This window comes from Mus caroli, unplaced genomic scaffold, assembly GCF_978045245.1.
Source record: "Mus caroli unplaced genomic scaffold, Mus_caroli_1 scaffold_13, whole genome shotgun sequence".
NCBI classification, from domain to species: domain Eukaryota; kingdom Metazoa; phylum Chordata; class Mammalia; order Rodentia; family Muridae; genus Mus; species Mus caroli.
In genome coordinates, this window is record NW_028227268.1 from 63,667,691 (window position 1) to 63,694,691 (window position 27,001).

General features: G+C 48.4%; 1 long non-coding RNA gene across 1 annotated transcript; it reads right to left on the minus strand.

The window, feature by feature from the left end:
• Positions 1–2,021: 2,021 nt before the first annotated feature.
• On the minus strand, positions 2,022–27,001 carry LOC147001507 (uncharacterized). Its single transcript, XR_015044866.1, has 3 exons — positions 26,965–27,001; positions 25,234–25,301; positions 2,022–2,267 (listed from the first exon to the last, which is right to left on the minus strand). It is a non-coding gene; the product is annotated as an uncharacterized LOC147001507 (long non-coding RNA).

Genomic DNA, 27,001 nt, shown 5'->3' on the forward strand with positions numbered 1-27,001 from the left:
TATCAAACCCCCACAAGCCGCCCATGCATGTCCCTGCTCTTTCAGCAGTGGCTGTGCTGTGCTGTGGGGCTCCAGCAGTTACTTCTGACCTGAGGGTTTTTTAAAAATATTTTTTGAAGATTTATTTATTTTATTTATATGAGTACACTGAGCTGTCTTTAGACACACCAAAAGAGGGCATCGGATCCCATGACAGATGGTTGTGAGCCACCATATGGTTGCTGGGAATTGAACTCAGGACATCTAGAAGAGCAGTCAGTGCTCTTAACCACTGAGCCATCTCTCCAGCCCCACCCCACCCCCATCCGAGTTTTTACTCCCATGTTTATAACATGGAGCTATCTCTATTTCCTATAAACAGTGACAGAGTGCAGCGCCCCAGCCCGGTAAAACCCTTGACCCAGCCCCTTGGTGTGCAGCCTTGACCCTCCTGCAGCCCCTCCCTGTCCTCTTCTGTCAAACAATGCAATATCTAAGACAGCGAGCACACAGCGGTGCTATGGAGAGAGACTTCTCTCTCGTTATCTTCAGTCCTTCCCACAAGATAACCAGCACTTGTCACCCTGTGGGCACCTTTCACCACGAGCATCCCAGCAAGGTAGTGGCAGCTTGGCAACCAGCTAAGAAATCCAGTGAGGGCTTGGGTGAGACCGCCACAGCGGCTGCCACACCCAGGGGATGGGGGGCCTTTTTTGTTCTTGCTTTGTTGACGTACAGTGAGAGAGGGCTGGGTGCAGGCATAGCCCATTCACAGGGCTGCCAGGATTTGTTCCACATGTGAGACATGTTTTTAATTTAATGGTTTATATCGTGGTGGATGGTGTTTACAGCAGTGAAATCAGTGAGATGGAAGCACTGTGGGCCCAGAAACCTTGCTTGGCACACAGGCTGGTCTGAGAGAGGATATCATGTCTGGCGCGATGGTCATGGGTATAGGTCACCTGAGGGCCATAGCAGTCCAAGTGAGGAAAGAGCCAAGAGACAAAAGGGCTGGGCCTCTTTGATCTCACTGGTCTCCACCTTGGAATCCCTCAACCTTTCCCATATGTAGGAATCAAGACAGTTGGTCTGTCAGCTAGCCCCAGATCAGGGCTGTGCAACTGGGGGCCATGAGGCCAGATTCCAAGAGTCAAGACGATCTCAAGCAGATAGTCTCTGTCTTGGGAGATGAATGTGAGTGTCTTGGATTCTTTATAACACTGCAGTTCAAAATCCTATCTGCCTAGTCCCATTTAACATGGGCCCCGATCTCCAGGAACATACCGGAGAAATCATACTCCTAGCTGTGGAATCATTCAACAAGCCCCTGGTCCCAAGAAAGAAGGAGAGGGCTTCCTGGAGGCAGGAGCCAAAGTGGGAAGAAACAAATCAGGCCAGCAGCAAAAGGCAGGTCCCAGTTCTATCGGGGAGAGGGAGGAATGGCTGGGAACAGGAGCACCACCCTTGGTGTGTGCAGTTGAACAAGCCAACGTGTGTGTGTGTGTGTGTGTGTGTGTGTGTGTGTGTGTTGGTGTGACCTGATAGCATTGGAACAGTGCCCACACATCCACAGGGAATGTCTTCTAAGATCCCATTGGTTGTCTGAAACCTCACGCAGCACCTGCCTTGACTACTCTCCTTTTGTCTAGGATTTTATAAGCTACAATTCAGCCATGGCCAGAAACTAAATACAGCAACTGGGCATGGTGGCACATATCTGTAATTTCAGCACCAGGAGGCTGAAGCAGGAGGATTGCTCAAAGTTTACTGCCCTGCCCCGCCCCACCCCCCAACCCTGGGACATCCTCACCCAGACCTTAGCAAACAGGACAGGCTGGGTTTTAATTTGTTTACTGTACTGTGGGTTTCACTTTCCCACCCGAAGGAAGGACTCTCATGGCTGGACCATTGATCTGATCATGGAAATGACTCCCAGGTCACTTACAGGGTGGATAAAGTAAAAAGCTAGACAGAGTGGTGACTCACACACACAGTGGCAGTGAAATTTTACCACGCCGCCCAGAGGATGGTTGAGTGCAGACTAAAGAACCATTTTTTGGAAATTTTTATTAATGTCTTTAGATTGTGGTTACCTAAAGTCACATATCAGACCTGGGTGAGGGAGCTGGCCTGGGTGGCCGGGTGACTTCAGCTCTGCACCCATGTCTGTTGGTGAATACCCAGGCAGATGCCCTGGTAGGTGGATTGACTGACTTCATGCTGGACCAGGGCTCCATCTCTCACCAAAAGCAGATGTTCATCTCTGGATCTCTGTCGCAGCATGCAGCCTGAACAAATAAAAGAATGACCACAGGTTCAGAAGAAAGAGGGGCGGCATCGTCTTTCCCAGCTTTTCAAAGGAGAGGCTTCCAAAACAAGACTCTTTAGATTTGGAATCATACCTCCTAAGAAGCTAATTCTTTCCTTATGTCTGGAGCTTGATAAAAACAGGCTCCTTTGAACACAGTCCCGTGGTGCTACGTGTATGACGGGAAAAAGTTCCCAGAAAAAGTTCCCAGGGTCGTTTGTGGGCAGAGCCTGTGAATGCTCTGGTGCAGCCCTTGCTTAGGAGCACCCAGACAGGGCTGGGCGGCGTTGGGGCGGCAGGAATAGAGAGAGGGTGACACCCTCAAACCCTGAGGGTGGGAGTGAATCCACTGAGGGGTGAGGGGCACTTGTGAAAGTGGGAAACAGGGTGTGCAGGGGAGGGGTGGGTAGACTAGAGGGTAGGGCTCCTAAGAAATCGAGAAAACCTGGGTATCGAGCGTGTGGAGATAAGGGCCTGCAGGAAGGAGGTAATCAGAGGAAGTGGTAAGAGTGTGGGGGTGGGGAGATGGTGATCCAAAGTGGCCAGGGAAGGGGTGAGAGGCAGGGTAGGCAGACAGAGGCCTCAGGGAACAGGCTGTCAAAGGGAAGGGATGGTAGGGAGATGGGGTCCTGGGTATCAGTGGAAACAAAGGTAAGAGGGGTGGGAAGGTTGAGCCTGAGAGAAGGATGTCCAAGCAAGGTGAAGCTGCAGGCTGGTCCAAGCAGCTGTTCCCAGCTGTGGAAGGAAGGGAGTTAGCAGTTTGGAGTGTAGAAGCAGAGGGCAGCTGTGGTGTTGGTGATACGGCGGCAAGAAGGCACACCTCTTTACAAAGCCCAGACTGCGATCTGGGGACAGCTCGCTTGGCTTTTGCCAACTGTCACTAATGGAACCTGAGCGTAGTAGAGTGTGTTTATATGTGTGTTCTCAGATGCCTGTGCCTGGGTGTGTGTCTTCTTGTGTGTGTATGAGATGGGAAGGACTGTCTTTTACCCTCTGTGTGTTCTCAGATGTGTGTCTTCCTGTGTGTGCTCTAAGGCATGTATGTGTACGTGGATGTGTTTCTCTGTTGATGTTCTTCGGTGTGTGCCAGGGCGTGGGTGCTCTCATATTTGCACTGTGTGCTTTGGGGTGGGAGGTGCACACGTGTGTTGACCATGAGGGCCTGTGTACAGCATGGGCATGTCTGCGCTGGGTGCTGCCTTGCTTCCACCTCTGGTGAGGGACTCCTCTCAGGAATAGTTGCTTTTGCATAGTTTCTTACTGTCTATCACTTCCTGGGAACTTTGGCACTAAAATAACGACAGTCCTCCGCCACCCAGAACCACACTTCCCAAACCTTACTTTCAAGGAACCCTGGAATCCAGTTGAGAGCAGCTGAGCAGAGACAGTGTCTTCCTGCACTAACCAGTTGATGGAAGATCCAGCCATCTTGGTTCCCAGACCCACCAAACCCACTGCCCCTCCTCTGTCTCCTGGAAGGTTCTAGATGGAAGGCGTGGCTGTCTCTCTGAAGCCCAGCTTTGGTCCTCCTCTTGAGCCTTCCATCTTGAGGGCCCAGAACCACAAAAGACCCTGACCAAGGGCTGCTGCTTCTCCCAGAGAGACATGGTCCTCACACCCACTTCGCACACCAGTCCCCACTTCTGGGCCCAGCTGGGCGTTGGACAGTCTGAGTATTATAGGATATGCTACCTGAACCAGTAGGAGAGGGGCCCTCTCATCTCTGCCTGTTTACCAGCACTCTCTAGGGTGGACACCTGCTTACACTCAGCCCCCCAGAAGGAGACTGGGCCCAACACCCTTGGGATGCTCACTATAGACAGCCAAGCCAGCTAGCAGTTCTCCGGTGCCCAGAGGTTGTTCGTGACAAGGATGTCAGTGCTGTCTGTCAGCAGCACTTGACCCTCAAGGATAGAGTCTGCTGCCGTTTGGAAATGGTCAGAATGCCTCCCAAGACTTCAAGTGTTGAGATGGGACCCTCACTGTGAAGGATGATGAGGGAGGGGAGATTTGGGAAGTAATTTGGGCTAGATACGGTCCACAATTGAGTCCTGGTAACATGAGAAGAAGACAAAGACCTGAAGAGACATAGTGTGTCCCCTTCCTCTTGCCATATTGATACTACAGCTCCTCGCGACTTCATCAGGAGAGTCTCTGAGGGAAAACCTTGACCTGGGTCCTGGGAGGGATGAGAAGAATCATTCCCACAGGTGACTCCTCCAGGCCGGGGCACTTTGTGATTAGCAAGAGGAAGTAACTGAAGAGCCAGGCATAGGGGCACACACCTTCAGTCCAAGCAGGAAAGGTGAGTTTGAGGACAACCTTGTTCCCTAACCCCTCCTTTTTTGAGACAGGGTTTCTCTGTGTAACCTCCCTCAGCTGTCCCAGAACTCACTCTGTAGACAAGACTCACCCTGAACTCAGAAATCTACCTGCTTCTGCCTCCCAAGTGCTTAAAGGCCTGAGCCTGGTTGTTCTCTCTCTCTCTCTCTCTCTCTCTCTCTCTCTCTCTCTCTCTCTCTCTCTCTCTCTCCCTTTCTTTCTTTCTTTCTTTCTTTCTTTCTTTCTTTCTTTCTTTCTTTCTTTCTTTCTTTCTTCCTTTTCTTTCTTTCTTTGTTTTCAAATCTGGTGTTTGGTCTAAATAAGCAAGCTCCAGGCCACCCTAAGCTACACAGTGAGTCCCTGTCTCAAATAAGCAAACAATAAAAGCAACAACAGAGGGACAGAGACAGAGACAGGAACAGACAGAGACAGAGGGAGACATAGAGAGAGACATAGAGACAGACAGAGATTTGTCTGAGTCAGGTCCTGCCCCAGGGTAGACTGCACACACACACACTCACTATACATAGCAATGACTTGAAGAGCCTGGAGGAATAAGAAAACCAAGGATCCTGGATCAGGTATGGGACACCATCCAGACCTCCAAGTATGCCCATCACTGCAGGAAAGGGACTGATGAGGGCACCAGACGACAGGAATTTCACAACCTCACACCTGCCACTTGTTGTTGATCAAAATGACATCATGTCATGTTGCCTGTATATGAGACACTTAAAGGAGAATTAAAAGTTAGACGGTATCACCCATTTGGCAGAATTTGGTGAATTAGCCATTGTTTTTAAATTTATTTGTCTGTATGAATCATTTGCCTGCATATTTGTGTGTGCACCGGGTTCATGCCTGGAATGCCATCAAGTCAGAGGGTGTTGGATCTCCGAGAACTTGGCATCTGGAGTTGTAGGTGGTTGTGAGCAACCATGTGGGTTCTGGGAACCTAACTCAGGTCCTCTAGAAGACCAACAAATGCTCCTTACCACCAAGCCATCTCTCCAGCCCCTGAATTGGTCATTGTGGAGCCAAATGTCAGATGGTTTCCTGGGGTCCAAGAGAACGGGGAACTGCATGCATGTTTCCCTGCATACACAGGGGCAAACTTAGTAAGAGGGGCCTGTTCCAGGCAGGACAGCTGCAAGGGGCTGGCCTTAGGGTCACTCCCTCCAAACAGGCTGCAGTGTCCTGATACTTCAGTGGCCATTTCTGACCCAGTCCTGCTTCTGGTCTTCTGCTTATGTCTAGAGCTTTCATAGATTAGACTGGCTTCAGGAGTCTTATAAGTGTGGACTGGCCTTGAACTCTGATCCCAAGCAATCCTGCTTCATCCTCCTACATAGTAGGTTGGCTGGCTTCTCGTTGCCCTTAATTGATTTTCATTAAACATATAAGCAGTTGTGGTTTTGGATTTTTGCCACATCTTCCCTCTCCTGAGCTTCTGAGTCATTTTAATTAAATCTATCTTGTCTTGTTTTCCTTCCTTTCCTTTTCTTTTCTTTTTTAAGGGCTTGCTATGTAGCTCAGGGTAACCTTGAACTCTGAGCAATCTTCCTGCCTTTGCCTCTCCAATGCTGAGATTTCGGATCTGCATCATTGTTCCAGGCTCAGACAAGTTTTCAAAAGAGTCACATTTCCTGTGTAAACGAGACGTGATAGTGTTCACCAGAAACTAAGTGCCTCTGTACTTGGGGGGTAGAGGCCGGAGAACCGGGCTTCAGAGACGGAGCTACATAGTGAGTTTCAGGCTACATGAAATCCTGTTTCAAAACTCCAAAACCACTTATTTCAAATTGATTACATTTATTTATTTATGTCGGACACAAGAGGGGGGAGGGAAGGGGGAACATAGACGGAGGCCAGAGGACAACTTGGGGGAGAGTTCTCTCCTTCCACCATGTGGGTTCTGGGAACTGAACTCATGGCATCAGCTGTAGTGTCACCTATACCCACTGAGCCATCTCACAGGTCTCTAGAAACATTGAAAACAAAACAAAACAAAACAACAACAACAAAACAGAAGGAGGAGGAGGAGGAATTTACTATGTGACCTATAGAATGCACTGTAGCTGAGACACCTAATCTCAGATTTCACATTTTTGTGGAGCTCAAAGCCGATTTGCCACCGCTGCCTTTCTAAGCGGTCCGCACTGAGGCTCACAGAAATGCGTGCATATGGGTTTCATTTGTTTCCTTGCTGTGAGTCTGAAATCCACGACCTCCACTGGAATGGCTCGTTCACTCCTGGCTTGTTGCCCTGATGGGGTTCCCATGGAAACCTCCTTGGCATTGAGAGCCAGTTTCAGTTTTCTCAAGGCATTCTCACATTCAGTCCCCCCCACAGCCCCCCTCGTGTGTGTCACATCTTCAGGGGACAGTCCCAAATCCCGCAGCTGACACTCAGCTGAGAAGGGATTTGGGATTGAGCCAGGGTTTTCTTCCAGCTTTGGTTTTGTTTTGGTTGGTTGTCTGTCTGATGTAGGGACTCACTGTGTTGCCAGATGACCCTCCTGCCTCAGCATCCCAAATGCCGGGGTCAAGGCTTGGGCTCTGTGCCTCAACCTGTTATGATTTTGAAACTACAGGAGGGAAAAACTCAGACCAGCTGCCTGAGTGTGTGCTAGGACTGAGTCAAGGCCAAGAGCTAAGATGAACATTCAAGGCTGAGTTTAAACTATGAACCAAAGTGCCAGTCTTAAACACTGTGATACCTACCACCCAGTCTTCCAAAATAAACAATTCTGAAAAAGCAAAATCACAAAAATAGACCAATAAAAAAGTCAAAATCTTGAAAATTTTCACTTAAAATTGTATTATTATTATAATAATAAACATTATTATTATTACATTCACGTATCTGTTGGAGTGCTAGTGTCCTAGTGCCTATGTGGAGGTCAGAGGACAACTTGGCAGGAGTCAGGTCTCTTTCTGCCATGTGGGTTCCCGGGAAGAAGATTCTGTCTTCTGACCTCTTATGGTCAGAGACAGAAGACAAAGGGCTTAGAACACCTCGGTGGGAAGTCAGGCAGGTAGGTTTCCCTTTGCTTGTCCTGTGTGAGACAGTGAGTAAGCCTGTCTCCTGAGTTATACTCATCCCTTGAACCAGTTACTAGGACAAGGTAGGCAAGCTGTGCTGTGAAAGAGATGCTAGAGCCCAATTTCCCCCTAAAAATTCCAGTTACAACTGATACTTACTTTAAAAACTTGACTCCTGGAGGCAGTGGTGGCACACACCTTTAATCCCAGCCCTTGGGAGGCAGAGGAAGGTGGATCTCTGTGAGTTCAAGGCCAGCCTGGCCTACAGAATTCCAGGATCCCCAAGGCTACACAGAGAAAAAGAATTATTCCAATCCATCAAAAAAGAGCATAACTAGGGACCCAGTGGAGACAGACTGGCAGTCACCTGTTCTCCTCGGGGTGCCGTGCAGAGCAGAGGGGAAGCTGCAGTCAAACATCAAAGAGAAACATGGGGAAAATGAATCACAAGTTGTAAAGGGATTGGAAAACAGAAAACTGACCTTCATGGAAATGGCACATCGCTGAGAGGTCTCCAACCACATGTCATGTGACATGTCATATGACACCTATGATGAATCACATCAGCAGCCAGCATGCCTTGGCGGTAACTAACTTCTCCAATTGGAATTAAGACTTTCTCAACAAGAGGGAACTTTTCTTCTTCTTCTTCTTCTTCTTCTTCTTCTTCTTCTTCTTCTTCTTCTTCTTCTTCTTCTTCTTCTTCTTCTTCTTCTACTTCTTCCTTCTCCTCCTCCTCCTCCTCCTCTTCCTCCTCCTCCTCCTCCTTTCTTCCACCTTACCACTCCTTCTCAGGACTTGGCAGGAAACCCTGACTGAATCTACTGGCTTCTACATGTGCAAGAAAACTGGTGTAACTGAAGCTGTTGATTTTGAAGCAAATATAGGTATCTCCTTTCAAAGAAAGAGTCTGTATTCCTCCTGGGTGTGTTCTGCGTGGGCAAGGCATGCTCCCATGAATGTGGGGCAAAGGGGTTTGTCCAGAGGGCTTGCTTCTCAGCAGTTCAGGCCCACAACTCCAGTAGCCATTCCCAAGGTATCTCTACTACTTCTTCTTCTTTTTTTCTTTTTCTTTTTTTAAAATTTTTTCTTTTTACTTTTTTTTTTTAAAGATTTATTTAAAGATTTATCTAAGTACACTGTAGCTGTCTTCAGACACACCAGAAGAGGGCATCAGATCTCATTACAGATGGTTGTGAGCCACCATGTGATTGCTGGGATTTGAACTCAGGACCTTTGGAGGAGCAGTCCGTGCTCTTAAACACTGAGCCATCTCTCCAGCCCGTGTCTCCACTTATAACATTCACCCGCTACTAAAAAGCCAGCTGATAGGAACAAAATACACTTTACAAATATATGAGTGTTTCAAAGAGTAAATAAAAATATTAAAAAGGGGGGAAAAGCCAGCCAGCTGGAAGGGGATTTGTGGCAGAAAGGCAGGCACCATGGGAGGGCTTGACATTAGCAGTGGTACAGGTCTGGACACCAACAGTGGTACAGCTTCCAGAGAGGCAACTATCTACGCCTTTGCTCCTGTGAGCCTTTGACACTGGCTGTGAACCATTGATGCTGAGCATGGGGGCCTATAGACCCGAGTTGTGGCCTCACTATGTTCAGGACGGAAATTGGTCAGCACCCAGTGACTTAAAAGAGGTTCCTGTGCCCATCCCTGAGGTCTAGCTTTCATGGTACCCAAAGGCATCATGCAAGCTCTCAAAGGAGGGAGGCGGAGGCAGCCAGCAACCCGGCTGACCATGACACCTGTGAGCCACAGCAGGCAGCCTGGCCCAGTAACCCTATCAGTGCAGTAGACTCACATGAACCCTGGTGGTAACTAACTGCTCTAGTTGGATTTAAGACCTCAACAAGAGGGAAACCACGCTTGGTACTTGAGACCTGGCCAACTCCTCAGTGCTAGTGAAATCATGATTACTGGAGGATAATCTACAACCACCAATGTACTAAACCAACATATTCTCTAACAACAATCTACAAACATTGGTCCTCGACCTACAGAAAAGTGTCGTCTTTACTCCTCATCACGGAAACAATCTCTTTGCAATGGACGGAGACCACTGCAAAAGACGACAACCACTCCATACACAGAGTTGTGAAGCCCAGGCCCAGTAGATAACATCTACAAAACACTTGATACCTAAGGCTCAGGGATAATTGCAGAAGAGGAGGCAGAAAGATTGTAAGAGCTGGGAGATCAGGGGCTTTGCTGGGAGATCTGTCTCCTAGCAACATCATAAGCAACACCCGAAAAGAATCACCAGCATGACCGTCCAAATGTAAACTGAACAAGGACATCAACGAACATGCCAAACAGCATGGGGGATGGGATGGGAGAGCCTGTCCATGGTGAGGTCACCCTACACAAAGAACCGCAGACTGCTGAGTAAAGCCGGGAGCGGGAGAGGTGGTCCTCCCCAGGGAAGAGCATCCCGATTGTCCAGTGCCAAGTTGTCAGCCCTGAAAATATACATACAAGTAACGTGATGTGGACCAACAGGTTATATCTGGGAATATATATGTGTATACAAATACATAAAAGCAGACAGTAACAGGAAAATGAGGCCATGAATTTGAAGGAGAGGGAGGAGCATATGAGAAGGTTTGGAGGAAGGAAAGGGAAGGGAGACATGTTGTAATTAAAATACAATCTCAAAAGTAAAAAATAGAGTCCACCCCATCGGTGTCCCAGGAGAAAGTTACCACAGCTTTTCCAAAATTCATGCTCTTGTTTAAAGAATGTTTAAAAAAAAAAAAAAAGTCCCAGTCTGTGGGACAATCATTTAGGCTGTGCACAAACAACCAGGCTTGGCGAAGACAGCTGTGTCTCTCTGTCCCTGGAGATACAAACCAGGGCACAGGAGTCCATCAGAGGAAGGAGCAAGAACTCAAACGGGAGCAGAGGGGTCACTACACCATCCTCTGGAGCCCATGAAACAGGTGGGTGCCTCGTGGTTGAGACCAGAGGAGCCTGACAAGAGGTGAGCTCTACCCCAAGAGAAGTCTGCTCTTCCGGTTTCCCACCACACACCTTGGGTGTGACAACTGTCTGTCCTTCACAGACAGACATCACCTGCAGCCTGTTTCACCTCTCCTGCCCTCAATCACACTCGCCTTTCCCTACTTAGGTGCTCCCTGGAGACAGAGTACAGGCTTTAGAAGGCCTCTCGGGGGGCAGTGTTGTCATCCTCGCTGCTGTGTGTCACCCGAATACACTGCAGAGCATTGGCCTTCCTCAGCTGCTCACTCACCTCAGCTGGGTTGTATTGCCTCCTGCCTGGATAGTCAACAAGCATAGGGCCTTCCTCTGGCTCCAAAGGGCCTCCAGCCTTGAGGGTACAGGACCCAGGGAGATAGTAACTGCTCGACTTTCCAGAGGCACCGCGTGCCACATTCACAGTCGGATCTTATACCAGCTGAGCGCCTTCTTCAAAGAAACTGAACTGTCGCCTTGTTACTCTCAAAGGCACATAGTGAAGGGCTCTGGGCAGAGTTGGCCTTCAGGAGCAGGGTAAGAACTTCAGCATCCAGTCTGGCCCCTCTATGTCCACCAGGATCTGTTCAGGCACCTCAGGGGCTAGTCAGCCTTCCAAGGAAGCCTGTTCCACATGTTGGAGCAGTGTGTCTAAATGCGTGTGAGGTCTACTTTCAAAGAGCCTTGAGTGTGTGACCTCCAGGCTCACAGGTGAATAGCCTGAATCAGCCTTGGCTTCCTTAGAGCCAGGCCTGGTCCCTTTGCAGTGTTCCCATGAAAGGGATGCAGGGCCTGACTCCTCTGCATATACACAGTTAACGCATGTAAGGCACTCACATGTGCACAGCTCAGTGTCTGTTTAAATACACATCATGGCACAACCTAGGACCTGCCTCTGTAAGCACAAGCCTGTCTCAGATATCCCTGCCTTTTATCCGCACAGGGACAGGCAGAGCAGGAAGTCCTGGGTCCTTGTTATTTCCAGGCCACTTCCTGCACAAATGGACCAACTCTGGACCACTAAGACCCTTCTCTGGGCTCGAACAGAACCACTCAGACCAGAGAAACAGATGGCCCAAGAAGGTGGTGTACTGCTGGGCGGTGGTGGCACACGCCTTTATTTAATCCCAGCACTTGGGAGGCAGAGGCAGGCGGATTTCTGAGTTCGAGGCCAGCCTGGTCTACAAAGTGAGTTCCAGGACAGCCAGGACTACACAGAGAAACCCTGTCTCAAAAAAACAAAACAAAACAAAAAAAAAAGAAGGTGGTGTACCTGGCAGCCAGGTCCGGAGGAGAGGGGGTCTTTTTCAGAACCAAGTTTTGTGGCCACCTGAGGAAGCTGACTAGATGGTGTTGGAGTCTGAGAACCTGGTAGATATCAGCCTTCCTCAGAACCCAGTGAGGCAGGCTTCAGGTGCTCCTAAACGTGTGTATGTGTGTGTGTGTCTGTATGTCTCTGTATGTGTATGTCTGTGTGTGTATCTGTCTCTGTGTGTGTCTGTGTCAGGTATTCCTGAACCCATGTGTGTACATGTCTGTCTATCTATCTTTTTGTATGTATCTATATATAGTATCTGTGTATGTCTGTGTCATGTATTCCTGAACATGTGTGTTTGTGTGTCTGTGTGTATGTCTCTCTGTGTATATCTCTCTGTGTGTATATGTCTCTGTGTGTGTCTGTGTCAGGTGTTCCTGAACCCTTGTGTCTGTCTGTCTGTCTCTCTGTGTATCTATGTGTATGTCTCTATGTGTGTCAGTGTCTGTGTCGTGTGTGTGTGTGTGTGTGTCAAGTGCTCCTGAACCTTGGGGGGCAGGCTCTGTGTGAGTCTGTGTCTCCGTGTGTCTGTGTGTGTCTTTGTGTGTGTGTCTTTGTGATCACACAGGGGACAGGGAAGACAAGGGTGGGAGCCAATAGCTAGTGGCCAGAAAATCCAGGCTAAGTAGAGAAAAGAGGAGCTGGGATAATAGAATATATTATTTTATGTTTAATATCTTAAACAATATTAAGTATACTCAAAGCTCCCCAGGTTTGTGAACTGTGGTCTCTTTGACAATCCTGTCCATCACTTTGAATCTGTCCCACTCACATCATTGGCAGTTTATTTTCATAGTCCTTGTGGAGGGAGCTCCCCGAGATCCACTTCCTGGGAACTTCACCCCAGGAGACAAGGATGAGTTGGGAGGGATTCCTCCTGGCTCCTCCTGGAGCTGAGTGTGGGATGAGGGGCTGGGATTAAGTTTCCATTTCTGCCTGACATGCTCACTTCACCAAGGGGAGCTGAGCCCCCACAATCAGAACCAGCTGTGCCTCAGGCTGGGATGCTGGGGGTGGGGGTAGTGACCATGTCTGCCTGGTCCCACTTCCCCAGGGAATACCTTCTGAAACCTCTCAGTTTATAGTCAGGAAACTGAGACCGAAAATCCTGATCCAGAGTCCGCAGCACTACCGGGTCTCAGCCCTTCCCCCATCCCCTTTACTGAGCCTGCATACCCACTGGTCTGGCTCCTGGGACCAGGAAGCAGGACTCCAGGTATCAGACTCCAAGCACTGACCAGCAAGTCTGCTGGCATTATTAGGCCTAGAAAGGGCTGTGACAGGTCCTGTGGACACTACACATGGGCCAGGATTTTGTGGTTGTGACGAGATGCCTGACAGGAACAACTTAAATGATAAGTGTGTCGGGATTCATGGTTCCTGAGCGTCCTGTCCCCTTCACCTGGCTCCCCGTGACAAGCCGGTGGTGGGGAGCTGGTGCGACTAAGCGTCTAGCAGTGGAGAAAGGCAGACACAGGAAGGAGCTGGGGACAGACACATACATCATAGCCCTCAGAGGCGGGTGGCCAGTGGTCCTCCTCCAGCCAGGACCCCACTCTCATGGCCTCCTCAGCCCAGAAGTCACCGATAGGTTACCTGATGATGCAGTCAGTAGCTTACCAACACCATTCTGTTGCCACCCTAGATTTTTGGTGCTGTGTTAAGAATCTGTGACCCAAAGAAACTTGGGGAGGAAAGGGAAGGCTTTATTTTCCTTTCAGACTATAGTCCATCATTACGGGAAGTGTCTTGATGCAGAAACCATGGTTTCTTCTGCTTGCTTCCAGGCTCAGGGACCACCTGCTGGGGTGGGGGATTGCCACCCACAGTAAGCTAAGCCTTCTTCCATCAATCAACACACCCATCCACACACACCCATCCACCCACATACACGCACACACACACACACAGAGAGAGAGAGAGAGAGAGAGAGAGAGAGAGAGAGAGAGAGAGATTCACATATCCGCAGGCCAATCTGATGGAGGCAGTGACTCAACTGATGCTCTGTCTTCCCATGAATATCAAGTTGAAGACCAAGATTAGCCATAGCAACTGGGGACTAAACGTAAACAGCCTAGCCTAGAGACATGTTTAGGCATAACATCCTAAGACTGGCCCATAGGTCTAGCAGCTCTAGCTGCTCATGTGAATGTTAAGTTTAGCCCATAAAAAGGGATTCTAGGGGCTGGAGAGATGGCCCAGTGGTTAGGAGCATTGACTGCTCTTCTAGAGGTCCTGAGTTCAATTCCCAGCAACCACATGATGGCTCACAATGGGGTCTGATGCACTCTTCTGGTGTGTGTCTGAGAACAGCTACAGTGTACTCATATAAATTTAAAAAAAAAGTCTTAAAAAAAAAAAGAAAAAAGAAAAAGAAAACAAAGCAAGAAAAGGGATTCTAGTCCAGCACCCAGGACCACAGGTCAGTCACATATTGGATGTCATAAAAGAACACCACTGCTTGAACCAAGGGCACAATAAAGACTCAGCCATGTAACAAATTTTCCACAACAAATGAAATTGACCAGAACGAAATTGTCCCTGTCTCCAAAATCTACAGGTGGACATAATACAGGGAACAGGAAGATGGGGGAGGATCGTGAGTGCAGGGTAGGGAGGACGTAGGGAAAGGAGCATGGTCACAGTGAAGGGGAAGAGGAGAACAAGAGCATAGTGCAGTGGGAGGACGGGGAGGGAGGACTCTAAGGGAGACTCTAAGGGTATCCTGGACACCTGGCTGGATGCTTGTTAACAATGTTTGTTTGTTTGTTTATTTGTTTTTGAGACAGGGTTTCTCTGGGTAACCCTAACTGTCCTGGAACTCACACTGTAGACCAGGCTTGCCTTGCACCACAGATCAGCCTGCCTCTGCCTCTGGAATGCTGAGCCTAAAGGTGTGCCCACCATGCCTGGCAGACAATGCCATTTTAAACAATATTAAGAATACTCAAGGAGGGGCTGGTGAGATGGCTCAGTGGGTAAGAGCACCCGACTGCTCTTCCAGAGGTCCAGAGTTCAAATCCCAGCAACCACATGGTGGCTCACAACCATCCGTAACGAGATCTGGCGCCCTCTTCTGGAGTGTCTGAGGACACCTACAGTGTACTTATATATAATAAATAAATAAATCTTTAAAAAAAAAAAAAAGAATACTCAAGGAGCCGGGCATGGTGGCACATGCCTTTAATCCCAGCACTCAGGAGGCAGAGGCAGGCAGATTTCTGAGTTTGAGGCCAGCCTGGTCTACAGAGTGAGTTCCAGGACAGCCAGGGCTATACAGAGAAACCCTGTCTCAAAAAAAAATATTCGAAGCTTCCCCGAGTTGGTAGGCTTGTGACCCTTGGTCTCTATAACCCCTGTCCGTCACTTTCCGTCCTTCCCACTCACATCTTGGCAGGGTTCTGTTTGTCATCCTGTGCTACCTGTTGTAGCTGAGAACCTCCCCATTGCCTATGGAGGGTGCATGGTTACAAGCACAAGCATCAGAAGAAGCATGTTCGCTGGTGGTGGCGTGGAAGGGGGAACCTGCTCAGCATGCAAGAAGACCCCGAGTCCGTGAACAGCACCACATACAGACACACAGACCTGTACTGACAGACACCAGGAAAAATAAATAAACGGATTTGATGTCTGTCACCCACATGCTCGGGACCGGAAGTCTGTTTGGCTTTATGTTCTCAGATCTTGCAATATTTGGATGTACAGAACAATTAATCTGAGGCTGTGAGAAATCCTTCCCATGATTCATGCCTTCACCTTCCCTATTCACCTTCGGCTCGCTGTCTAGGAGGGGCTTCATAGGAATCCTCACTGTGCTTGCTCTTTGAGTGTGACCTGTCACAGCAGGTCACGGGTGTCACTTACCTACTGTGGCATCACAACACCTTTTAGAAGTTTCATATATCAGATCCTTTCGGATTCTAGATTTTCAGATTAGGAATGCTTCGCCTGCCTCAGTGGCGGGGGTGGAGTGGGGTGGGGGTGGGGGATCAAAGTCTTCCTGGCTTGCTCATCAGGAATCCACATCCACAGTCAGTGCCTTTCACAGGTTCCAGTTCAGTCTGTTCCTATGGATTCCTTCCTGCTTGTACTCAGAGCACCAATCGTGTCACCAGGGCCACGGGGCACTTCCCTGTCACATTACCTATATCTCATCACCGCCTGCTCTGGGGGGAGCCAAGGCAATCCTAACGGGGCACAGTGGGGGAGCAAGCCTGGCCCTAACCGTGTTCCCCACTGAAAGAGAGAGAGAGAGACTGAACTTAGGGCATGGGGCTTGGGGCTTCGGGTGAGGCCCAATGATGGGAGGCATTCCAGGCATGCCGGGCTGGGAATTGACTCTGCCTGGTGGGTGGCGCCTCCGGAGGCCCCTGGCTGACCCCGCAAGAGTAGGAAGGATGTTCTTCTGCCCCCAGGACTCCTACGTGGCAGCAGAGTTCAGGGGGCTACCAGACCTTTCTTTCTGATGTTCATGTTATTGTGGCATGTCCCCTCCGGGCTGGGACAGTGATACTACACCCGCCCCAGAGGGGCAACAGTCACTGGTGGTTTTCTTAAACAACTCAAGTTGGGGGGAAAGCAAGCAATAGCTTCTCTCTGGCTCCTCTCTGAGCTAAAGATCAGAGTCCAAGGAGTCCACCCCTGCCCAGTCTCCACTTCCCTCCAGTGCAGTGTGGAGGAGGTCACCAAATCACTCTGCCAGTCTCTACTACCTCACACAAAAAGGGTGGCTGGCCACACTTTTGACAATGAACAGGCACACAGAAGAAACCACAGAGGTCAGTGTAGGCAGCTCAGCCCCTTTGCCTATCTCAAGCTGACTTGGAGGACGGCGTGGCACCTGCACACACTTTTCCAACCACAGGCATCTGCCTCCTGTTTCCCCCAAGTTCAAAGGCAGACAGCTGGCAGGCAAGAGTAGAGTGGCTAGCCTGCAGCTGGGCGTGTTGTCTGTCTGGACAAGCTGGCCTGAAGGGGAGGAGGTGTGGCCCTCTGGCCGAGCCTTGACCCAGCCCTGCTCTGATTGAAGCCATGTGAGGGGTGGGTGGGCAGACAGCCAGGGCTCTGACCCTCAGGAGAGGTGCAGTGATTCTTGCATGCCAGACGGTGTGCAAGCTCTTTACAAGGCTGGGCACATTCTCCTGGTCTGAGTAGTAGCGCCGGCTTGTACAAGGACTGATGGGGCTTGTGGCTCAGCTGCACTTCAGTATACTCAGCTCAGTGGGGATTTCTGCTGCAGAGGCTGGGGTGGAGCTCTCAGAGCATCTCAGCTGGACAGAGGGTGGTAGTGACCTGCAGGCACCATAGGTCTACAAATGGACCTTCTGGATACTGGGATAACCAGTCACTCGAGACTCCCAGTTGCTGCAGTACTGTCCACTCAGCTATTCAGTGTGGAGTGTTGATCCAGGGTTCACATGTGGGGCCATGTCCTCCAGGGGCATGGTGACACAGGGGAGAGATCAAAACCCAGAAGGCTCCATAGCTGGGCAGAAAGGCAAGGGAAAGGATGCTTACATCTTCTGGACAGCAGTCTGTGTTTGTATGTGTGTGGGGGGTCATAAGGAGAACAGCCTCCCATGGGGCTGTGAACACTGGTGGGTAGCTAAGTGGCATTAAGGGGTACTTGTCTTTGTGACATCTGGGTGTCCTTCACCCCAAATATCCTTCTCTCCTGCAGCCTGTCCACCTCCCAGCACTACAAACAGAGCAGGGCATGAGCCTTACTGTATAGTGTCTCCAACTCCTGGGCATTTGATCCTGGAGTAAATGGTCTCTGAGCTACTTCCAAGCCAGAAAGGATTGCCTGAAGCCCCTGTCAGGCTGCAGGGGTGACGTATGATGTGTTTTCATGGAGAATGGAACAGGAATCTTTGCAGCCCACTCTCCTGAGGTCAGCCCCTAGATACATTGCATAGTGTGGAGTGTATCAAACGTGTTACAGGGTACATAGTGTTCATGCTACATGGTGGGTAGCATCACACACACACACACACACACACACACACACACACACACACACACACTGTACTGCTTGGTGCATGGCATGCTGCGGACTGACCGCTGCTTAAATTCTAGGAGGTTGAACCCTGCCCTAAGTGGGAGCTCACCTCACTTACTCTGTCCATTGACACAGAGTCCTCTGTCCTCCTCATTGAAGTCTCCTATTCTCATCCTGATTCCTATCTCTGGGTCTAGAGGGCTCCTGGTATGCTCTGATGGCTTAGGGAATGAGAGCCTTGTTGGAGTGCAGAGCCAGAAGGGCCTAGAGGATAGAAAGAGCTAAAGAAACTACCATATCCAGGCACATTCTGTGTGGGGATCAGGGGTGGAGGGGCTAAGCCAGAAATCCTGACACATGTGTCTTAGGAGCAAACCTCACGTGAATTTGATGAAAAGTCTGTAAGGTGCAAAGAAACACATACTCCCCTGCTAACTACTCTAGAAGTTCTCAGCCAGGTAGAAACCAGCCATCAAATGGGACTTCTCCTAAAGTGAGGCCCAGGCCTGCCCTGGTCCCATCTCCTTCTTTCCCATCATCTTTCCCAAAGGGACAAAGCCTGGAGATAAGACTGTTAAGAGAAATGTAGATCATGGAAGCCAGTAAGCAGGACCCCTCCAGGGTCCCTGCATCAGCTCCTGCCTCCAGGTTCCTGCCCTGCTTGAGCTCCTGCCCTCACTGCTCTTAGTGATGAACTGTTTGTTATATGGGACTGTGAGTGAAGTAAACCCTCTCCTCCCCAAGTAGGTCTGGTCCCGGAGCTTCATCATAGCAATAGGAACCCTAACTAAACAGACCATAAAATTTCCCAGCCTGCAATTCTCCTGCTTCAAAACCTCCTGAGGGGGTATCTCCCCATACCCCTGGGCTGCCAGCCCTACAAGCCCTCTGCTCTGTCCAGCATTGAAATATCCAACAGGTCCAGTTTAGGCACTGCCTTCAGATATCTCCCCTGCCTGGGGATTCAACTGAGTTTGTAGAGTGCCTTCCTCGGGTACATGATGTCCTTAGTTACTTCCCAGCATTGCCCAAGGCTAGCCTGGGCTACATTTAAGCCCAGGGAGAGGGAGAGAGAGAGAGACAGAGAAAAACAGAGAGAGACACAGAGACAGATCAATCCAAATATAATGCCAGCAGGAGAGTCCCACCTCCTCCTCACCAGAAGTAGACAACCCAGACAGAAATCCAACAAAGAACTTCAGAATCTACTGCCCCGTAGATCCACAGTACTTAAGAGACACTAGCAAAATTATTTCACCTAATACATGTGGTATATGGATTCTTCTCAGCAATTCATGGAACTTTCTCCAAACCAGATCAGATTTTAGTCCACAAAGTAAGTCTTAATAAATAAAGAGGGGAATAAATAACTTTACAATCTTTTAAGATCGATATGGAATAAACCTGGAAAGCAACAAGAGAAAGCATGCAAAGTTATGAATACTGGACAAAACACTTTTGAGTGGGTCATTGAAGAAGTTCTGGGAGGAAATACAAGATTCCTAGGCGCAAATGCAAATGAGAACACAGCTAGCCAGAACTTGCAGTGACAGCCATTGGTTCTACAAGGACAGTTCAGAGCTATGAGTGCCTATACTGAAAAAGTCAGAGTGTGAGGGACCAGCTGAAAGGCGCCCCTCGAGCCTAGCCCAGCACAACCAAGTGGAACCCCAAGCCAGCAGAATAACAGAAACAATAACAGTCAGAGCAGGGACTAATGAGACAGACACAAAAAATGTAAGCCAACGGAGTGAAGAACAGGCTCCTCCCAAAGGATGGACAAGAGTGGCAAACCCTTTGGCAAAATGAGAGACAGAGAAAGAAGGCCTCAGATAGTAAAGTTAGAGGGCAGGGGAGCACCGCACAGCAGATGCCACTGAAGGCGAGAGCATTAAGGCACATTTTGAAATGTTATATTCTAATATATCAGAAAATTACAATAGCTGGGCAGTGGCGGTACATGTCTTTAATCCCAGTACTTGGGAGACAGAGGCAAGTGGATTTCTGAGTTCAAGGCCAACCTGGTCTACAGAGTGAGTTCCAGGACAGCCAGGGCTACACAGAGAAACCCTGTCTCGAAAAACCAAAAACCAAAACACCAAAAAACAACAAACAAACAAAAAGAAAGAAATAAATTATAGTAAATGTATTTCTCAACATTTATAGCCTACCAATACTAAACCTGAACAAAGCAATAACAACCAATTAGCTTAGAGCAGTGGTAACCATCTCCCTGCCAAAAGCCCAAGGCCATACAGACTCATTGATGACATCTATCAGGCCTTTAAAAAGGGAATCAGGGGGCTGGAGAGATGGCTCAGTGGTTAAGAGCACCGACTGCTCTTCCGAAAGTCCTAAGTTCAAATCCCAGCAACCACATGGTGGCTCACAACCATCTGTAATGAGGTCTGACACCCTTTTCTGGAGTGTCTGAAGACAGCTACGCTGTACTTACATATAATAAATAAATAAATATTTTTTTAAAAAGGGAATCAGTTTGGCATACTGGCACACACCTCTCATGCCAGCACTGGGGAGGCAGAGGCAGGAGGATCTCTGTGAATTTGAGACTAGCCTGAACTACATAGCAAGTTCCAGGATAGCCAGAGCTACATATGAGACCCTGCCTTAAAATCAATCAATCAATCAATATTAATTCATTAATTAAAAGTACTGACAAAAAGGGAAACTGGGGCTGGAGAAATGGAGGACCTGAGTTTGAATCCAACACCCATGTTGGCTATAACTGCTGTTCCAAGGCATCCGACTAACACTGTCCTGTCTTTGTGGGCACACACACACACACAAATAAAAATAAATATAAAAATAAATTAAATTTTAAAAAAATTGACAAATGGGACTGTACCAAATAAATATCTCCATATAACAAAGACAACAGCACCAATAGGCATCCTACAGGACAGGAGAACAATTTTTGCCAGCTATTCCTCCAGTAGAAGATTAATATCCCGAATATTCAAAGAACTCAAGTATAAACACCAAAAGGGTGAAGAATATATTCAATAGATGGGCAAACTAACCAAATACACACTTTTTAAAAGAAGAATTACAAATGGCCAATTAACACACGAAAAAACATTCAACTTCCTAGCCGTTAGGAAAATGTGAATCAAAACCAAGAAAGACTCTTCTCAGCCTAGTCATAATGGCTCTCACCAAGAGCAGAAAGTATTAACGGTGCTGTTGTGTAGTAGAAGGTGGGAGATCCTTACACACTGGAGGTGCAAATGGACATTGGTGTAGCCTCATTGAAATCAGTATGGAGTTCCTAAAGTTCTAAAACTACGGCTGCCATATCATGTAGCTACACTACTTCCGGGCATCTATTGAGAGGATTCAAGGTCAGCATACCATGTTTATGGCGTCACTGTTTACAATAATGAGGTCATAGAGCCAGCCAATGAGATCATGGATAAAGAAAAGGCAATAAATATTCACAATGCAGTTTTATTCTGCCACAAAGCAGGAGGAAATCTTCCCATTTACAGGAATATGGGTGTCACCTGAGCCTGTTATGGAAAATAAACCAGACTTGGAAAGACAAATGGTGTTTCCTCTTGAGGGGGAAAAGACTTGAAGGTAGGGTGGGTCTACTAAAGAAGAGGAAAGAAAGTGGGGAAAAGAGAGGTCGAGGGAGCGTCTGTCTCAGTCTCTGTTCTACTCCTGCGAAGAGCCACCGTGACCAAGGCAATCGGTGTTTAGTTGGGGTTTTGCTCACAGTTTCAGAAGTTTAGTCTACTGTCATCATGGCAGGGAGCATGGGAGCGGGCAGGCAGTGGCTGGGGCAGTAGCTGAGAACTGCATCCTCTTCCCTAGGTGAAGAGAGAGACTGGAGGCATTTTTCCCAAGGGCAGTTTCTTCTTCCCAGACAACCCTAGTTTGTGTCAAGAAACTAACCAGCACATAGTGAGGAGAATATGGTCCAAATGAGAAGGCTGGGCTGACTCCATGACAGGCTTCACATCAGCAGTTCAGGAGACTAGGCCTAAGAACTGGGCAAGCCCAGGCAAGTCACTAGAAAAAAACCCAGGCTTCAGAAAGCTAGCCAGAAACTGCCCCGCCATCAGAAGCTGCCTCACCACCTGGCCTGAGGCAAGGATAATGGGTCAGCAACAGTTTCCAGACCTCCCCAGCAACAGTTTCCAGCCTCACCACCCCAGTAATGGTACTGAAATATCCCCTGGAGGGACCAAGATAAAGGACACCCACCCCCAGAACTCTCCTAATGTGCTTTAAATCAGGCCTGCATCTCACTTGGGTGTCTCCATCTTGGAATGGGAGACCCCAGCATGCTGGACTTGTACAGAATAAAACACCCTTTGCATTTACATACTATTTGAATCTGGGGTATAATTCTTCGGCAAATCATGGACCCTTACAAAAAGACATTGCATACATGCCTGACAATGTCACTATGCAAACCCATTATTTTGTATAGTTAATAAACACTAATTGAAAGAAACATAACATTTACCATCATGCACTTTTAAGTGTATAATTGAATGGCATTAATACATTCATAAGTTTGCACAAACATCAAGGCTACCTGTCTCCTCTTCCTGTCTGTACAATGAAAATATATCCACCAATTGGTAACTACCTCAGTGGCATAGCAAGTTCCAGGCCAGGTAGGACAGTGTGAGACCCTGTGTCAAACAAACAATCAGAAACTGAAAGAGAAAAAAAGAAAGAAAGAAAAAGAAAAACTGTAGTTTACTGAAACAAAGAGGAAGAGGAGGATCCAGAAGAAAGAGAAGGAGGAGGGAAGGATGGGGAGGAGTGGAAAAGGGGAGTCAGGGGAAGAGGAGTGAGAGGGAGGAGGCGGAAAGAGGGAGGAGTGGAAAAGGGGAGTCAGGGGAAGAGGAGTGAGAGGGAGGAGGATGGAGGAAGGAGGAGGGGGAGGAGTGGAAAAGGGGATCTGGGGAAGAGAATTGAGAGGGAGGAGGAGGAAAGAGGGAGGAGTGGAAAAGGGCAACCAGGGAAAGAGGAGTGAGAGGGAGGAGAGGGGAGTGTACTGGCTGGTTTTGTGTGTCAACTTGACACAGCTGGAGTTATCACAGAGAAAGGAGCTTCAGTTGAGGAAATGCCTCCATGAGATCCAGCTGTAAGGCATTTTCTCAATTAGTGATCAAGGGGGAGGTCCCCTTGTGGGTGGGACCATCTCTGGGCTGGTAGTCTTGGTTCTATAAGAGAGCAGGCTGAGCAAGCCAGAGGAGGCAAGCCAGTAAAGAACATCCCTCCATGGCCTCTGCATCAGCTCCTGCTTGAGTTCCAGTCCTAACTTCCTTTGGTGATGAACAGCAGCATGGAAGTGTAAGCCGAATAAACCCTTTCCTCCCCAACTTGCTTCTTGGTCATGATGTTTGTGCAGGAATAGAAACCCTGACTAAGACAAATTGGTACCAGCAGAGTGGGGTATTCCTGTGACAACCTGACCATGTTTTGGGGAGGACTGTGGAAGGACTTTGGAACTTTGGGCTTGAAGATCCATTTGTTGTTAAGAGCTCTGTCAGATGTTGTGTAGGAGCTTGGAAGATAATGTTGAGAACAGTGCAGAAGATGGAGGCCTGGTTTGTGAAATTTCAGAGGGAAAATTAAAGACTCTTTTCAGGGCCATTGTTACTTTGGTTGTGAAGATTTTGTAGTTCTGGTTAGCTGGGGCTGAAGAATCAGCTGTGATTAACAAGATACCAGAACTACTAAAGCAAAAACTTTGCATTACTGGGACTATTGATGCTGGTTAGCTGGAGCTAAGAAATTAGCAGTGATTAAGAAGAGACCAGCATCGTTGAGGTGACATCTTCTGGGAAGTGTTTTCTGAAAGCACAAAGAGGCTGTGTTCCAGAGATAGGCAAGGTTGTACTCCTTCTGCAGCGGGACTTGGTAATGTGTAAGGGTCACCCAGGTGGTACTGGTTTTGAAGGCATGAAGGGTCACACAGAGCAGCTGAGGCTCAGCACTGTGAGAGGCCATGGAAGGCCATTGGTGAAGGTGCAGCCTCAGTTGCAATTGAAGGCCCAGGACTGAAGGGGTCATGCAGTGTTTTGGAGATGCCAGTACCATGAGATGACCACCAAGAGCAGCAGCAGCAGTGGAGTACAGGCATCTGGAGCCCAGAGGACGACGTGTGTGCTACAAAGGGCATGGCTGGAGAAGTGACCCAAGCCCTTGGAGGAGCCCAGAAGATCGTGAGTTGGATCCCAGACATTGGACGGTTGGAGATTGATTTTTGCTTTGATTGTGACTGTGCCCTGATATTTTCCCTCTTGAAGGAAGAAACTGTTTTAATGGAGCCCACAGTTAAGAGACTTTTAATTGTAAAAAGACTTTGGATTTTAAAAGAGATGGATATTTTCAAGAGATTGAAATTTTAAGAATATGTAAAGACTGTGGGACTTTTAAAGTTATTTAGACCTTGGGGATAAATAAGAATGTAAGGGTTGAGGCTTACTAGTGGTGTGTTTGTGTGTCAAGTTGACAAGGGGTCAATTGTACTGGCTGGTTTTGTGTGTCAACTTGACACAGCTGGAGTTATCACAGAGAAAGGAGCTTCAGTTGAGGAAATGCCTCCATGAGATCCAACTGTAAGGCATTTTTTCAATTAGTGATCAAGGGGGAAAGGCCCCTTGTGGGTGGGACCATCTCTGGGCTGGTAGTCTTGGTTCTATAAGAGAGTAGGCTGAGCAAGCCAGGGGAGGCAAGCCAGTAAAGAACATCCCTCCATGGCCTCTGCATCAGCTCCTGCTTGAGTTCCAGTTCTAACTTCCTTTGGTGATGAACAGCAGCATGGAAGTGTAAGCTGAATAAACCCTTTCCTCCCCAGCTTGCTTCTTGGTCATGATGTTTGTGCAGGAATAGAAACCCTGACTAAGACAGGGGAGGGAGGAGGGGAAGGAGAGAGGAGGGAGGAGGGGGAGACACATCCAGCATTAAAGCACCTCACACTTCTTTCCAAGTATCCCATTTCCTCCTACAGTGAATAGCTTCTTTGGACTTGCACTCTATTTCATGGATTCTGCCTTCCTCTGGGCCTAAACTCTTGTTAAGGCCATTCAGGGATCTCTGAGTTGGGTTTTTGGGGTTTTTAATTTCTAGGTGTTCCATGGTGGGTTTTTTTTTTAATCTTAGCTGTATACTGTCCAGTTGTTGAGAAAATAGAAATTTAGAGACCTAGATTCTCCTCCCCGACTCTAGCACAACAAACCATGACCTTTATGTCTCTGGCTGATAATTCAAGTGCCTGGGTTTCTTACCATCTGTTTTTGGGCTGCTTCTCCTTCACCATATCTCCTCTCATGTTTCTTTTGTCTTTGCTCCTGGGCTGGAGAAATATCTAAATGTTATTTGCAGAAATAAGCAATAGCTAGGGCAAGGTTGGTGGTGTTCTGGAAAGCTCCTTTTTGCATTTGTTGCAGATACAGATCCCCCAGCCACCTGCAGTTACACTGAGCTGAGGGCTGGAGAACTTGAGAATTCCTGAGTTTAGGGCCTGAGCCACCCAAATGATGCTAAGCTGGGCTACTGTCCAGCAGAGTGCTGACTTGCCTCTGCCCATCCCCTCACCCTTTGGGCACACTCCTCTTTGTTTTCAGTCAAAAGCAGGTGTGGCTGAGTATGGCCCACACCCTTGATGGGTCCTGGACTCCTATTTGTTTCCTTAACCCAGAAAGATGCCAAAAATGACAGAGTCCCTTCCTGGCCCTTCCCGAAAGGGCGGGATAGCCTGGGTTCCAGGATCTCCTCGCTAGCCTAGCGTACTCAGGGGAGTCATCGCCATGCTTTCGATATTTCCTGCTTCTATGGAGATGACATTTGTGTGCTGCCATGAGATTTTCCTTGTCTTAGGAGGAGGGTTGCTCGTGGTCACCGGAAGCTTGTCTTGCATTTCAACCTAAAGTTGTAAAGCACTTTCTTGATCACTTTAACTCAGTTCTGTATAAAGGGTGTGGTGGGATCGCATTCTTCCCCTCTGCAGATCCTGTGTCCAACAGACTTTTCACTGACAGCGTGTGCCTCTTGAGTCCTGTGTGCTCTGTGTAAAGATCTGAGTCTGGGATTCATTTCAGTAATAGACTGAAGTTTGCCTCCTTCCCCTTCAGGGCTTGGAGTCTCGACTCCGAGCTGAGTGATGGTGGTGTGGAGAAGCAGGGCCTCGGGGCTGTGATGGCGGTCGTGTGATGGTGGTCGTGTGATGGTGGTCGTGTGATGGTGGTCGTGTGATGGCGGTCGTGTGATGGTGGTCGTGTGATGGTGGTCGTGTGATGGCGGTCGTGCATGTGAATGAGAGTAGAGTCCTTACAGAAGGGCCTTCAGAGTTCTCGCAGTGAGGACGTGAGCAGCAGATTCCACTCTGTAAGCCACGAGGAGCTTGACAGCACAATGCTGGCCTTCTAATCTCAGAACCCCAGCCCCCAAAGGCAAAGAATACTGTCTGTTTTCACAAGCCATCTAGCCTATAGAGTTTTGGGTTAAATTTTTTAATGATTTTTTTTCTTTTCTTTCTTTTAAAAATATGTATAGATGTTTTGCCTGCATGTATGTCTGTGTATCATGTGTGTGCAGTGCTTGAGGAGAGGCCAGAAGAGGGTATTGGGTCCCTTGGGACTGGAGTGGCAGATGGTTGTGAGCCACAACATGGGTGCTGGGAATTGAACCCAGGTCCCCTGGAAGAGCAGCATTAGCTCTTAATCATGAAACCATCTCTAGTCTTGGAGGTTTTTGGATTTTGTTTTGTTTTGTTTTGACACAGGGTTTCTCTGTGAGGCCCTGGCTGTCCTGGAACTCACTTTGTAAACCAGGCTGGCCTCGAACTCAGAAATCCGCCTGTCTCTGCCCCCACCCCGAGTGCTGGGATTAAAGGCGTGCGCCCCCACGCCTGGCTGAGTTTTGTTTTAACATCTGAGTTGATGAAGACAATTCCATCACCACGTCTATCCCCGCCCCTGTTAGTTTTTGCTCTAGGCTGTACCTTACTGATATCTTACTTGCTGAAGCCTTAGAATTCTTCTTGTTTGCCTTCTG